Source organism: Danio rerio, chromosome 3 (genome assembly GCF_049306965.1).
Source record: "Danio rerio strain Tuebingen ecotype United States chromosome 3, GRCz12tu, whole genome shotgun sequence".
Taxonomy (NCBI): domain Eukaryota; kingdom Metazoa; phylum Chordata; class Actinopteri; order Cypriniformes; family Danionidae; genus Danio; species Danio rerio.
Genome location: NC_133178.1, coordinates 52290406 through 52306243, shown reverse-complemented (window position 1 = coordinate 52306243; position 15838 = coordinate 52290406).

Below are 15838 nucleotides of genomic sequence, written 5' to 3'. Positions count from 1 at the left end.
TATCTCAGCCAGCAGAGAGGTCAAATCACAGTAATGCAAACTCAGTCAGAGACATAGATTTTCACTTGCAACTTGCTTTAACATGTTTAACAGTGCATGAAATGTTGTCTAAAACAAAAAAGAATGATGCATTTTATGGCTGGATCTGTTTTTATCACTTTCTGAATTGGACGTTGAAAATGAGCTTATCTCAGCCAGCAGATAGGTCAAATCACAGTAATGCAAACTCAGTCAGAGACATAGATTTTCACTTGCAACTTGCTTTAACATGTTTAACAGTGCATGAAATGTTGTCTAAAACAAAAAAGAATGATGCATTTTATGGCTGGATCTGGTTTTATCACATTCTGAAATGGACGTTGAAAATGAGCTTATCTCAGCCAGCAGAGAGGTCAAATCACAGTAATGCAAACTCAGTCAGAGACATAGATTTTCACTTGCAACTTGCTTTAACATGTTTAACAGTGCATGAAATGTTGTCTAAAACAAAAAAGAATGATCCATTTTATGGCTGGATCTGTTTTTATCACTTTCTGAATTGGACGTTGAAAATGAGCTTATCTCAGCCAGCAGAGAGGTCAAATCACAGTAATGCAAACTCAGTCAGGGACATAGATTTTCTCTTGCAACTTGCTTTAACATGTTTAACAGTGCATGAAATGTTGTCTAAAACAAAAAAGAATGATGCATTTTATGGCTGGATCTGTTTTTATCACTTTCTGAATTGGACGTTGAAAATGAGCTTATCTCAGCCAGCAGAGAGGTCAAATCACAGTAATGCAAACTCAGTCAGAGACATAGATTTTCACTTGCAACTTGCTTTTACATGTTTAACAGTGCATGAAATGTTGTCTAAAACAAAAAAGAATGATGCATTTTATGGCTGGATCTGGTTTTATTACATTCTGAATTGGACGTTGAAAATGAGCTTATCTCAGCCAGCAGAGATGTCAAATCACAGTAATGCAAACTCAGTCAGAGACATAGATTTTCACTTGCAACTTGCTTTAACATGTTTAATAGTGCATGAAATGTTGTCTAAAACAAAAAAGAATGATGCATTTTATAGCTGGATCTGGTTTTATTACATTCTGAATTGGACGTTGAAAATGAGCTTATCTCAGCCAGCAGAGATGTCAAATCACAGTAATGCAAACTCAGTCAGAGACATAGATTTTCATTTGCAACTTGCTTTAACATGTTTAACAGTGCATGAAATGTTGTCTAAAACAAAAAAGAATGATGCATTTTATAGCTGGATCTGGTTTTATTACATTCTGAATTGGACGTTGAAAATGAGCTTATCTCAGCCAGCAGAGATGTCAAATCACAGTAATGCAAACTCAGTCAGAGACATAGATTTTCATTTGCAACTTGCTTTAACATGTTTAACAGTGCATGAAATGTTGTCTAAAACAAAAAAGAATGATGCATTTTATAGCTGGATCTGGTTTTATTACATTCTGAATTGGACGTTGAAAATGAGCTTATCTCAGCCAGCAGAGAGGTCAAATCACAGTAATGCAAACTCAGTCAGAGACATAGATTTTCATTTGCAACTTGCTTTAACATGTTTAACAGTGCATGAAATGTTGTCTAAAACAAAAAAGAATGATGCATTTTATAGCTGGATCTGGTTTTATTACATTCTGAATTGGACGTTGAAAATGAGCTTATCTCAGCCAGCAGAGAGGTCAAATCACAGTAATGCAAACTCAGTCAGAGACATAGATTTTCACTTGCAACTTGCTTTAACATGTTTAACAGTGCATGAAATGTTGTCTAAAACAAAAAAGAATGATGCATTTTATGTCTGGATCTGGTTTTATTACATTCTGAATTGGACGTTGAAAATGAGCTTATCTCAGCCAGCAGAGATGTCAAATCACAGTAATGCAAACTCAGTCAGAGACATAGATTTTCACTTGCAACTTGCTTTAACATGTTTAACAGTGCATGAAATGTTGTCTAAAACAAAAAAGAATGATGCATTTTATAGCTGGATCTGGTTTTATTACATTCTGAATTGGACGTTGAAAATGAGCTTATCTCAGCCAGCAGAGAGGTCAAATCACAGTAATGCAAACTCAGTCAGAGACATAGATTTTCACTTGCAACTTGCTTTAACATGTTTAACAGTGCATGAAATGTTGTCTAAAACAAAAAAGAATGATGCATTTTATGGCTGGATCTGGTTTTATTACATTCTGAATTGGACGTTGAAAATGAGCTTATCTCAGCCAGCAGAGATGTCAAATCACAGTAATGCAAACTCAGTCAGAGACATAGATTTTCACTTGCAACTTGCTTTAACATGTTTAACAGTGCATTAAATGTTGTCTAAAACAAAAAAGAATGATGCATTTTATAGCTGGATCTGGTTTTATTACTTTCTGAATTGGACGTTGAAAATGAGCTTATCTCAGCCAGCAGAGAGGTCAAATCACAGTAATGCAAACTCAGTCAGAGACATAGATTTTCACTTGCAACTTGCTTTAACATGTTTAACAGTGCATGAAATGTTGTCTAAAACAAAAAAGAATGATGCATTTTATGGCTGGATCTGGTTTTATTACATTCTGAATTGGACGTTGAAAATGAGCTTATCTCAGCCAGCAGAGAGGTCAAATCACAGTAATGCAAACTCAGTCAGAGACATAGATTTTCACTTGCAACTTGCTTTAACATGTTTAACAGTGCATGAAATGTTGTCTAAAACAAAAAAGAATGATGCATTTTATGGCTGGATCTGGTTTTATTACATTCTGAATTGGACGTTGAAAATGAGCTTATCTCAGCCAGCAGAGATGTCAAATCACAGTAATGCAAACTCAGTCAGAGACATAGATTTTCACTTGCAACTTGCTTTAACATGTTTAACAGTGCATGAAATGTTGTATAAAACAAAAAAGAATGATGCATTTTATGGCTGGATCTGGTTTTATTACATTCTGAATTGGACGTTGAAAATGAGCTTATCTCAGCCAGCAGAGATGTCAAATCACAATAATGCAAACTCAGTCAGAGACATAGATTTTCACTTGCAACTTGCTTTAACATGTTTAACAGTGCATGAAATGTTGTCTAAAACAAAAAAGAATGATGCATTTTATAGCTGCATCTGGTTTTATTACATTCTGAATTGGACGTTGAAAATGAGCTTATCTCAGCCAGCAGAGAGGTCAAATCACAGTAATGCAAACTCAGTCAGAGACATAGATTTTCACTTGCAACTTGCTTTAACATGTTTAACAGTGCATGAAATGTTGTCTAAAACAAAAAAGAATGATGCATTTTATGGCTGGATCTGGTTTTAATACATTCTGAATTGGACGTTGAAAATGAGCTTATCTCAGCCAGCAGAGAGGTCAAATCACAGTAATGCAAACTCAGTCAGAGACATAGATTTTCACTTGCAACTTGCTTTAACATGTTTAACAGTGCATGAAATGTTGTCTAAAACAAAAAAGAATGATGCATTTTATGGCTGGATCTGGTTTTATTACATTCTGAATTGGACGTTGAAAATGAGCTTATCTCAGCCAGCAGAGAGGTCAAATCACAGTAATGCAAACTCAGTCAGAGACATAGATTTTCACTTGCAACTTGCTTTAACATGTTTAACAGTGCATGAAATGTTGTCTAAAACAAAAAAGAATGATGCATTTTATGGCTGGATCTGGTTTTATTACATTCTGAATTGGACGTTGAAAATGAGCTTATCTCAGCCAGCAGAGAGGTCAAATCACAGTAATGCAAACTCAGTCAGAGACATAGATTTTCACTTGCAACTTGCTTTAACATGTTTAACAGTGCATGAAATGTTGTCTAAAACAAAAAAGAATGATGCATTTTATGGCTGGATCTGTTTTTATCACTTTCTGAATTGGACGTTGAAAATGAGCTTATCTCAGCCAGCAGATAGGTCAAATCACAGTAATGCAAACTCAGTCAGAGACATAGATTTTCACTTGCAACTTGCTTTAACATGTTTAACAGTGCATGAAATGTTGTCTAAAACAAAAAAGAATGATGCATTTTATGGCTGGATCTGGTTTTATCACATTCTGAAATGGACGTTGAAAATGAGCTTATCTCAGCCAGCAGAGAGGTCAAATCACAGTAATGCAAACTCAGTCAGAGACATAGATTTTCACTTGCAACTTGCTTTAACATGTTTAACAGTGCATGAAATGTTGTCTAAAACAAAAAAGAATGATCCATTTTATGGCTGGATCTGTTTTTATCACTTTCTGAATTGGACGTTGAAAATGAGCTTATCTCAGCCAGCAGAGAGGTCAAATCACAGTAATGCAAACTCAGTCAGGGACATAGATTTTCTCTTGCAACTTGCTTTAACATGTTTAACAGTGCATGAAATGTTGTCTAAAACAAAAAAGAATGATGCATTTTATGCCTGGATCTGTTTTTATCACTTTCTGAATTGGACGTTGAAAATGAGCTTATCTCAGCCAGCAGAGAGGTCAAATCACAGTAATGCAAACTCAGTCAGAGACATAGATTTTCACTTGCAACTTGCTTTTACATGTTTAACAGTGCATGAAATGTTGTCTAAAACAAAAAAGAATGATGCATTTTATGGCTGGATCTGGTTTTATTACATTCTGAATTGGACGTTGAAAATGAGCTTATCTCAGCCAGCAGAGATGTCAAATCACAGTAATGCAAACTCAGTCAGAGACATAGATTTTCACTTGCAACTTGCTTTAACATGTTTAACAGTGCATGAAATGTTGTCTAAAACAAAAAAGAATGATGCATTTTATAGCTGGATCTGGTTTTATTACATTCTGAATTGGACGTTGAAAATGAGCTTATCTCAGCCAGCAGAGATGTCAAATCACAGTAATGCAAACTCAGTCAGAGACATAGATTTTCATTTGCAACTTGCTTTAACATGTTTACCAGTGCATGAAATGTTGTCTAAAACAAAAAAGAATGATGCATTTTATAGCTGGATCTGGTTTTATTACATTCTGAATTGGACGTTGAAAATGAGCTTATCTCAGCCAGCAGAGAGGTCAAATCACAGTAATGCAAACTCAGTCAGAGACATAGATTTTCATTTGCAACTTGCTTTAACATGTTTAACAGTGCATGAAATGTTGTCTAAAACAAAAAAGAATGATGCATTTTATAGCTGGATCTGGTTTTATTACATTCTGAATTGGACGTTGAAAATGAGCTTATCTCAGCCAGCAGAGAGGTCAAATCACAGTAATGCAAACTCAGTCAGAGACATAGATTTTCATTTGCAACTTGCTTTAACATGTTTAACAGTGCATGAAATGTTGTCTAAAACAAAAAAGAATGATGCATTTTATAGCTGGATCTGGTTTTATTACATTCTGAATTGGACGTTGAAAATGAGCTTATCTCAGCCAGCAGAGAGGTCAAATCACAGTAATGCAAACTCAGTCAGAGACATAGATTTTCACTTGCAACTTGCTTTAACATGTTTAACAGTGCATGAAATGTTGTCTAAAACAAAAAAGAATGATGCATTTTATGTCTGGATCTGGTTTTATTACATTCTGAATTGGACGTTGAAAATGAGCTTATCTCAGCCAGCAGAGATGTCAAATCACAGTAATGCAAACTCAGTCAGAGACATAGATTTTCACTTGCAACTTGCTTTAACATGTTTAACAGTGCATGAAATGTTGTCTAAAACAAAAAAGAATGATGCATTTTATAGCTGGATCTGGTTTTATTACATTCTGAATTGGACGTTGAAAATGAGCTTATCTCAGCCAGCAGAGAGGTCAAATCACAGTAATGCAAACTCAGTCAGAGACATAGATTTTCACTTGCAACTTGCTTTAACATGTTTAACAGTGCATGAAATGTTGTCTAAAACAAAAAAGAATGATGCATTTTATGGCTGGATCTGGTTTTATTACATTCTGAATTGGACGTTGAAAATGAGCTTATCTCAGCCAGCAGAGATGTCAAATCACAGTAATGCAAACTCAGTCAGAGACATAGATTTTCACTTGCAACTTGCTTTAACATGTTTAACAGTGCATTAAATGTTGTCTAAAACAAAAAAGAATGATGCATTTTATAGCTGGATCTGGTTTTATTACTTTCTGAATTGGACGTTGAAAATGAGCTTATCTCAGCCAGCAGAGAGGTCAAATCACAGTAATGCAAACTCAGTCAGAGACATAGATTTTCACTTGCAACTTGCTTTAACATGTTTAACAGTGCATGAAATGTTGTCTAAAACAAAAAAGAATGATGCATTTTATGGCTGGATCTGGTTTTATTACATTCTGAATTGGACGTTGAAAATGAGCTTATCTCAGCCAGCAGAGAGGTCAAATCACAGTAATGCAAACTCAGTCAGAGACATAGATTTTCACTTGCAACTTGCTTTAACATGTTTAACAGTGCATGAAATGTTGTCTAAAACAAAAAAGAATGATGCATTTTATGGCTGGATCTGGTTTTATTACATTCTGAATTGGACGTTGAAAATGAGCTTATCTCAGCCAGCAGAGATGTCAAATCACAGTAATGCAAACTCAGTCAGAGACATAGATTTTCACTTGCAACTTGCTTTAACATGTTTAACAGTGCATGAAATGTTGTCTAAAACAAAAAAGAATGATGCATTTTATGGCTGGATCTGGTTTTATTACATTCTGAATTGGACGTTGAAAATGAGCTTATCTCAGCCAGCAGAGAGGTCAAATCACAGTAATGCAAACTCAGTCAGAGACATAGATTTTCACTTGCTACTTGCTTTTACATGTTTAACAGTGCATGAAATGTTGTCTAAAACAAAAAAGAATGATGCATTTTATGGCTGGATCTGGTTTTATTACATTCTGAATTGGACGTTGAAAATGAGCTTATCTCAGCCAGCAGAGATGTCAAATCACAGTAATGCAAACTCAGTCAGAGACATAGATTTTCACTTGCAACTTGCTTTAACATGTTTAACAGTGCATGAAATGTTGTCTAAAACAAAAAAGAATGATGCATTTTATGCCTGGATCTGTTTTTATCACTTTCTGAATTGGACGTTGAAAATGAGCTTATCTCAGCCAGCAGAGAGGTCAAATCACAGTAATGCAAACTCAGTCAGAGACATAGATTTTCATTTGCAACTTGCTTTAACATGTTTAACAGTGCATGAAATGTTGTCTAAAACAAAAAAGAATGATGCATTTTATAGCTGGATCTGGTTTTATTACATTCTGAATTGGACGTTGAAAATGAGCTTATCTCAGCCAGCAGATAGGTCAAATCACAGTAATGCAAACTCAGTCAGAGACATAGATTTTCACTTGCAACTTGCTTTAACATGTTTAACAGTGCATGAAATGTTGTCTAAAACAAAAAAGAATGATGCATTTTATGGCTGGATCTGGTTTTATTACATTCTGAATTGGACGTTGAAAATGAGCTTATCTCAGCCAGCAGAGATGTCAAATCACAGTAATGCAAACTCAGTCAGAGACATAGATTTTCACTTGCAACTTGCTTTAACATGTTTAACAGTGCATGAAATGTTGTCTAAAACAAAAAAGAATGATGCATTTTATGGCTGGATCTGGTTTTATTACATTCTGAATTGGACGTTGAAAATGAGCTTATCTCAGCCAGCAGAGAGGTCAAATCACAGTAATGCAAACTCAGTCAGAGACATAGATTTTCACTTGCAACTTGCTTTAACATGTTTAACAGTGCATGAAATGTTGTCTAAAACAAAAAAGAATGATGCATTTTATGGCTGGATCTGTTTTTATCACTTTCTGAATTGGACGTTGAAAATGAGCTTATCTCAGCCAGCAGAGAGGTCAAATCACAGTAATGCAAACTCAGTCAGAGACATAGATTTTCACTTGCAACTTGCTTTAACATGTTTAACAGTGCATGAAATGTTGTCTAAAACAAAAAAGAATGATGCATTTTATGGCTGGATCTGTTTTTATCACATTCTGAATTGGACGTTGAAAATGAGCTTATCTCAGCCAGCAGAGAGGTCAAATCACAGTAATGCAAACTCAGTCAGAGACATAGATTTTCACTTGCAACTTGCTTTAACATGTTTAACAGTGCATGAAATGTTGTCTAAAACAAAAAAGAATGATGCATTTTATGGCTGGATCTGGTTTTATTACATTCTGAATTGGACGTTGAAAATGAGCTTATCTCAGCCAGCAGAGAGGTCAAATCACAGTAATGCAAACTCAGTCAGAGACATAGATTTTCACTTGCAACTTGCTTTAACATGTTTAACAGTGCATGAAATGTTGTCTAAAACAAAAAAGAATGATGCATTTTATAGCTGGATCTGGTTTTATTACATTCTGAATTGGACGTTGAAAATGAGCTTATCTCAGCCAGCAGAGAGGTCAAATCACAGTAATGCAAACTCAATCAGAGACATAGATTTTCACTTGCAACTTGCTTTAACATGTTTAACAGTGCATGAAATGTTGTCTAAAACAAAAAAGAATGATGCATTTTATAGCTGGATCTGGTTTTATTACATTCTGAATTGGACGTTGAAAATGAGCTTATCTCAGCCAGCAGAGAGGTCAAATCACAGTAATGCAAACTCAGTCAGAGACATAGATTTTCACTTGCAACTTGCTTTAACATGTTTAACAGTGCATGAAATGTTGTCTAAAACAAAAAAGAATGATGCATTTTATGGCTGGATCTGTTTTTATCACTTTCTGAATTGGACGTTGAAAATGAGCTTATCTCAGCCAGCAGAGAGGTCAAATCACAGTAATGCAAACTCAGTCAGAGACATAGATTTTCACTTGCAACTTGCTTTAACATGTTTAACAGTGCATGAAATGTTGTCTAAAACAAAAAAGAATGATGCATTTTATAGCTGGATCTGGTTTTATTACATTCTGAATTGGACGTTGAAAATGAGCTTATCTCAGCCAGCAGAGAGGTCAAATCACAATAATGCAAACTCAGTCAGAGACATAGATTTTCACTTGCAACTTGCTTTAACATGTTTAACAGTGCATGAAATGTTGTCTAAAACAAAAAAGAATGATGCATTTTATAGCTGCATCTGGTTTTATTACATTCTGAATTGGACGTTGAAAATGAGCTTATCTCAGCCAGCAGAGAGGTCAAATCACAGTAATGCAAACTCAATCAGAGACATAGATTTTCACTTGCAACTTGCTTTAACATGTTTAACAGTGCATGAAATGTTGTCTAAAACAAAAAAGAATGATGCATTTTATAGCTGCATCTGGTTTTATTACATTCTGAATTGGACGTTGAAAATGAGCTTATCTCAGCCAGCAGAGAGGTCAAATCACAGTAATGCAAACTCAGTCAGAGACATAGATTTTCACTTGCAACTTGCTTTAACATGTTTAACAGTGCATGAAATGTTGTCTAAAACAAAAAAGAATGATGCATTTTATGGCTGGATCTGGTTTTAATACATTCTGAATTGGACGTTGAAAATGAGCTTATCTCAGCCAGCAGAGAGGTCAAATCACAGTAATGCAAACTCAGTCAGAGACATAGATTTTCACTTGCAACTTGCTTTAACATGTTTAACAGTGCATGAAATGTTGTCTAAAACAAAAAAGAATGATGCATTTTATGGCTGGATCTGGTTTTATTACATTCTGAATTGGACGTTGAAAATGAGCTTATCTCAGCCAGCAGAGAGGTCAAATCACAGTAATGCAAACTCAGTCAGAGACATAGATTTTCACTTGCAACTTGCTTTAACATGTTTAACAGTGCATGAAATGTTGTCTAAAACAAAAAAGAATGATGCATTTTATGGCTGGATCTGGTTTTATTACATTCTGAATTGGACGTTGAAAATGAGCTTATCTCAGCCAGCAGAGAGGTCAAATCACAGTAATGCAAACTCAGTCAGAGACATAGATTTTCACTTGCAACTTGCTTTAACATGTTTAACAGTGCATGAAATGTTGTCTAAAACAAAAAAGAATGATGCATTTTATGGCTGGATCTGTTTTTATCACTTTCTGAATTGGACGTTGAAAATGAGCTTATCTCAGCCAGCAGATAGGTCAAATCACAGTAATGCAAACTCAGTCAGAGACATAGATTTTCACTTGCAACTTGCTTTAACATGTTTAACAGTGCATGAAATGTTGTCTAAAACAAAAAAGAATGATGCATTTTATGGCTGGATCTGGTTTTATCACATTCTGAAATGGACGTTGAAAATGAGCTTATCTCAGCCAGCAGAGAGGTCAAATCACAGTAATGCAAACTCAGTCAGAGACATAGATTTTCACTTGCAACTTGCTTTAACATGTTTAACAGTGCATGAAATGTTGTCTAAAACAAAAAAGAATGATCCATTTTATGGCTGGATCTGTTTTTATCACTTTCTGAATTGGACGTTGAAAATGAGCTTATCTCAGCCAGCAGAGAGGTCAAATCACAGTAATGCAAACTCAGTCAGGGACATAGATTTTCTCTTGCAACTTGCTTTAACATGTTTAACAGTGCATGAAATGTTGTCTAAAACAAAAAAGAATGATGCATTTTATGCCTGGATCTGTTTTTATCACTTTCTGAATTGGACGTTGAAAATGAGCTTATCTCAGCCAGCAGAGATGTCAAATCACAGTAATGCAAACTCAGTCAGAGACATAGATTTTCACTTGCAACTTGCTTTAACATGTTTAACAGTGCATGAAATGTTGTCTAAAACAAAAAAGAATGATGCATTTTATAGCTGGATCTGGTTTTATTACATTCTGAATTGGACGTTGAAAATGAGCTTATCTCAGCCAGCAGAGATGTCAAATCACAGTAATGCAAACTCAGTCAGAGACATAGATTTTCATTTGCAACTTGCTTTAACATGTTTACCAGTGCATGAAATGTTGTCTAAAACAAAAAAGAATGATGCATTTTATAGCTGGATCTGGTTTTATTACATTCTGAATTGGACGTTGAAAATGAGCTTATCTCAGCCAGCAGAGAGGTCAAATCACAGTAATGCAAACTCAGTCAGAGACATAGATTTTCATTTGCAACTTGCTTTAACATGTTTAACAGTGCATGAAATGTTGTCTAAAACAAAAAAGAATGATGCATTTTATAGCTGGATCTGGTTTTATTACATTCTGAATTGGACGTTGAAAATGAGCTTATCTCAGCCAGCAGAGAGGTCAAATCACAGTAATGCAAACTCAGTCAGAGACATAGATTTTCATTTGCAACTTGCTTTAACATGTTTAACAGTGCATGAAATGTTGTCTAAAACAAAAAAGAATGATCCATTTTATGGCTGGATCTGTTTTTATCACTTTCTGAATTGGACGTTGAAAATGAGCTTATCTCAGCCAGCAGAGAGGTCAAATCACAGTAATGCAAACTCAGTCAGGGACATAGATTTTCTCTTGCAACTTGCTTTAACATGTTTAACAGTGCATGAAATGTTGTCTAAAACAAAAAAGAATGATGCATTTTATGCCTGGATCTGTTTTTATCACTTTCTGAATTGGACGTTGAAAATGAGCTTATCTCAGCCAGCAGAGATGTCAAATCACAGTAATGCAAACTCAGTCAGAGACATAGATTTTCACTTGCAACTTGCTTTAACATGTTTAACAGTGCATGAAATGTTGTCTAAAACAAAAAAGAATGATGCATTTTATAGCTGGATCTGGTTTTATTACATTCTGAATTGGACGTTGAAAATGAGCTTATCTCAGCCAGCAGAGATGTCAAATCACAGTAATGCAAACTCAGTCAGAGACATAGATTTTCATTTGCAACTTGCTTTAACATGTTTACCAGTGCATGAAATGTTGTCTAAAACAAAAAAGAATGATGCATTTTATAGCTGGATCTGGTTTTATTACATTCTGAATTGGACGTTGAAAATGAGCTTATCTCAGCCAGCAGAGAGGTCAAATCACAGTAATGCAAACTCAGTCAGAGACATAGATTTTCATTTGCAACTTGCTTTAACATGTTTAACAGTGCATGAAATGTTGTCTAAAACAAAAAAGAATGATGCATTTTATAGCTGGATCTGGTTTTATTACATTCTGAATTGGACGTTGAAAATGAGCTTATCTCAGCCAGCAGAGAGGTCAAATCACAGTAATGCAAACTCAGTCAGAGACATAGATTTTCATTTGCAACTTGCTTTAACATGTTTAACAGTGCATGAAATGTTGTCTAAAACAAAAAAGAATGATGCATTTTATAGCTGGATCTGGTTTTATTACATTCTGAATTGGACGTTGAAAATGAGCTTATCTCAGCCAGCAGAGAGGTCAAATCACAGTAATGCAAACTCAGTCAGAGACATAGATTTTCACTTGCAACTTGCTTTAACATGTTTAACAGTGCATGAAATGTTGTCTAAAACAAAAAAGAATGATGCATTTTATGTCTGGATCTGGTTTTATTACATTCTGAATTGGACGTTGAAAATGAGCTTATCTCAGCCAGCAGAGATGTCAAATCACAGTAATGCAAACTCAGTCAGAGACATAGATTTTCACTTGCAACTTGCTTTAACATGTTTAACAGTGCATGAAATGTTGTCTAAAACAAAAAAGAATGATGCATTTTATAGCTGGATCTGGTTTTATTACATTCTGAATTGGACGTTGAAAATGAGCTTATCTCAGCCAGCAGAGAGGTCAAATCACAGTAATGCAAACTCAGTCAGAGACATAGATTTTCACTTGCAACTTGCTTTAACATGTTTAACAGTGCATGAAATGTTGTCTAAAACAAAAAAGAATGATGCATTTTATGGCTGGATCTGGTTTTATTACATTCTGAATTGGACGTTGAAAATGAGCTTATCTCAGCCAGCAGAGATGTCAAATCACAGTAATGCAAACTCAGTCAGAGACATAGATTTTCACTTGCAACTTGCTTTAACATGTTTAACAGTGCATTAAATGTTGTCTAAAACAAAAAAGAATGATGCATTTTATAGCTGGATCTGGTTTTATTACTTTCTGAATTGGACGTTGAAAATGAGCTTATCTCAGCCAGCAGAGAGGTCAAATCACAGTAATGCAAACTCAGTCAGAGACATAGATTTTCACTTGCAACTTGCTTTAACATGTTTAACAGTGCATGAAATGTTGTCTAAAACAAAAAAGAATGATGCATTTTATGGCTGGATCTGGTTTTATTACATTCTGAATTGGACGTTGAAAATGAGCTTATCTCAGCCAGCAGAGAGGTCAAATCACAGTAATGCAAACTCAGTCAGAGACATAGATTTTCACTTGCAACTTGCTTTAACATGTTTAACAGTGCATGAAATGTTGTCTAAAACAAAAAAGAATGATGCATTTTATGGCTGGATCTGGTTTTATTACATTCTGAATTGGACGTTGAAAATGAGCTTATCTCAGCCAGCAGAGATGTCAAATCACAGTAATGCAAACTCAGTCAGAGACATAGATTTTCACTTGCAACTTGCTTTAACATGTTTAACAGTGCATGAAATGTTGTCTAAAACAAAAAAGAATGATGCATTTTATGGCTGGATCTGGTTTTATTACATTCTGAATTGGACGTTGAAAATGAGCTTATCTCAGCCAGCAGAGAGGTCAAATCACAGTAATGCAAACTCAGTCAGAGACATAGATTTTCACTTGCTACTTGCTTTTACATGTTTAACAGTGCATGAAATGTTGTCTAAAACAAAAAAGAATGATGCATTTTATGGCTGGATCTGGTTTTATTACATTCTGAATTGGACGTTGAAAATGAGCTTATCTCAGCCAGCAGAGATGTCAAATCACAGTAATGCAAACTCAGTCAGAGACATAGATTTTCACTTGCAACTTGCTTTAACATGTTTAACAGTGCATGAAATGTTGTCTAAAACAAAAAAGAATGATGCATTTTATGCCTGGATCTGTTTTTATCACTTTCTGAATTGGACGTTGAAAATGAGCTTATCTCAGCCAGCAGAGAGGTCAAATCACAGTAATGCAAACTCAGTCAGAGACATAGATTTTCACTTGCAACTTGCTTTWACATGTTTAACAGTGCATGAAATGTTGTCTAAAACAAAAAAGAATGATGCATTTTATGGCTGGATCTGGTTTTATTACATTCTGAATTGGACGTTGAAAATGAGCTTATCTCAGCCAGCAGAGATGTCAAATCACAGTAATGCAAACTCAGTCAGAGACATAGATTTTCACTTGCAACTTGCTTTAACATGTTTAACAGTGCATGAAATGTTGTCTAAAACAAAAAAGAATGATGCATTTTATAGCTGGATCTGGTTTTATTACATTCTGAATTGGACGTTGAAAATGAGCTTATCTCAGCCAGCAGAGATGTCAAATCACAGTAATGCAAACTCAGTCAGAGACATAGATTTTCATTTGCAACTTGCTTTAACATGTTTAMCAGTGCATGAAATGTTGTCTAAAACAAAAAAGAATGATGCATTTTATAGCTGGATCTGGTTTTATTACATTCTGAATTGGACGTTGAAAATGAGCTTATCTCAGCCAGCAGAGAGGTCAAATCACAGTAATGCAAACTCAGTCAGAGACATAGATTTTCATTTGCAACTTGCTTTAACATGTTTAACAGTGCATGAAATGTTGTCTAAAACAAAAAAGAATGATGCATTTTATAGCTGGATCTGGTTTTATTACATTCTGAATTGGACGTTGAAAATGAGCTTATCTCAGCCAGCAGAGATGTCAAATCACAGTAATGCAAACTCAGTCAGAGACATAGATTTTCATTTGCAACTTGCTTTAACATGTTTAACAGTGCATGAAATGTTGTCTAAAACAAAAAAGAATGATGCATTTTATAGCTGGATCTGGTTTTATTACATTCTGAATTGGACGTTGAAAATGAGCTTATCTCAGCCAGCAGAGAGGTCAAATCACAGTAATGCAAACTCAGTCAGAGACATAGATTTTCAYTTGCAACTTGCTTTAACATGTTTACCAGTGCATGAAATGTTGTCTAAAACAAAAAAGAATGATGCATTTTATAGCTGGATCTGGTTTTATTACATTCTGAATTGGACGTTGAAAATGAGCTTATCTCAGCCAGCAGAGAGGTCAAATCACAGTAATGCAAACTCAGTCAGAGACATAGATTTTCACTTGCAACTTGCTTTAACATGTTTAACAGTGCATGAAATGTTGTCTAAAACAAAAAAGAATGATGCATTTTATGTCTGGATCTGGTTTTATTACATTCTGAATTGGACGTTGAAAATGAGCTTATCTCAGCCAGCAGAGATGTCAAATCACAGTAATGCAAACTCAGTCAGAGACATAGATTTTCACTTGCAACTTGCTTTAACATGTTTAACAGTGCATGAAATGTTGTCTAAAACAAAAAAGAATGATGCATTTTATAGCTGGATCTGGTTTTATTACATTCTGAATTGGACGTTGAAAATGAGCTTATCTCAGCCAGCAGAGAGGTCAAATCACAGTAATGCAAACTCAGTCAGAGACATAGATTTTCACTTGCAACTTGCTTTAACATGTTTAACAGTGCATGAAATGTTGTCTAAAACAAAAAAGAATGATGCATTTTATGGCTGGATCTGGTTTTATTACATTCTGAATTGGACGTTGAAAATGAGCTTATCTCAGCCAGCAGAGATGTCAAATCACAGTAATGCAAACTCAGTCAGAGACATAGATTTTCACTTGCAACTTGCTTTAACATGTTTAACAGTGCATTAAATGTTGTCTAAAACAAAAAAGAATGATGCATTTTATAGCTGGATCTGGTTTTATTACTTTCTGAATTGGACGTTGAAAATGAGCTTATCTCAGCCAGCAGAGAGGTCAAATCA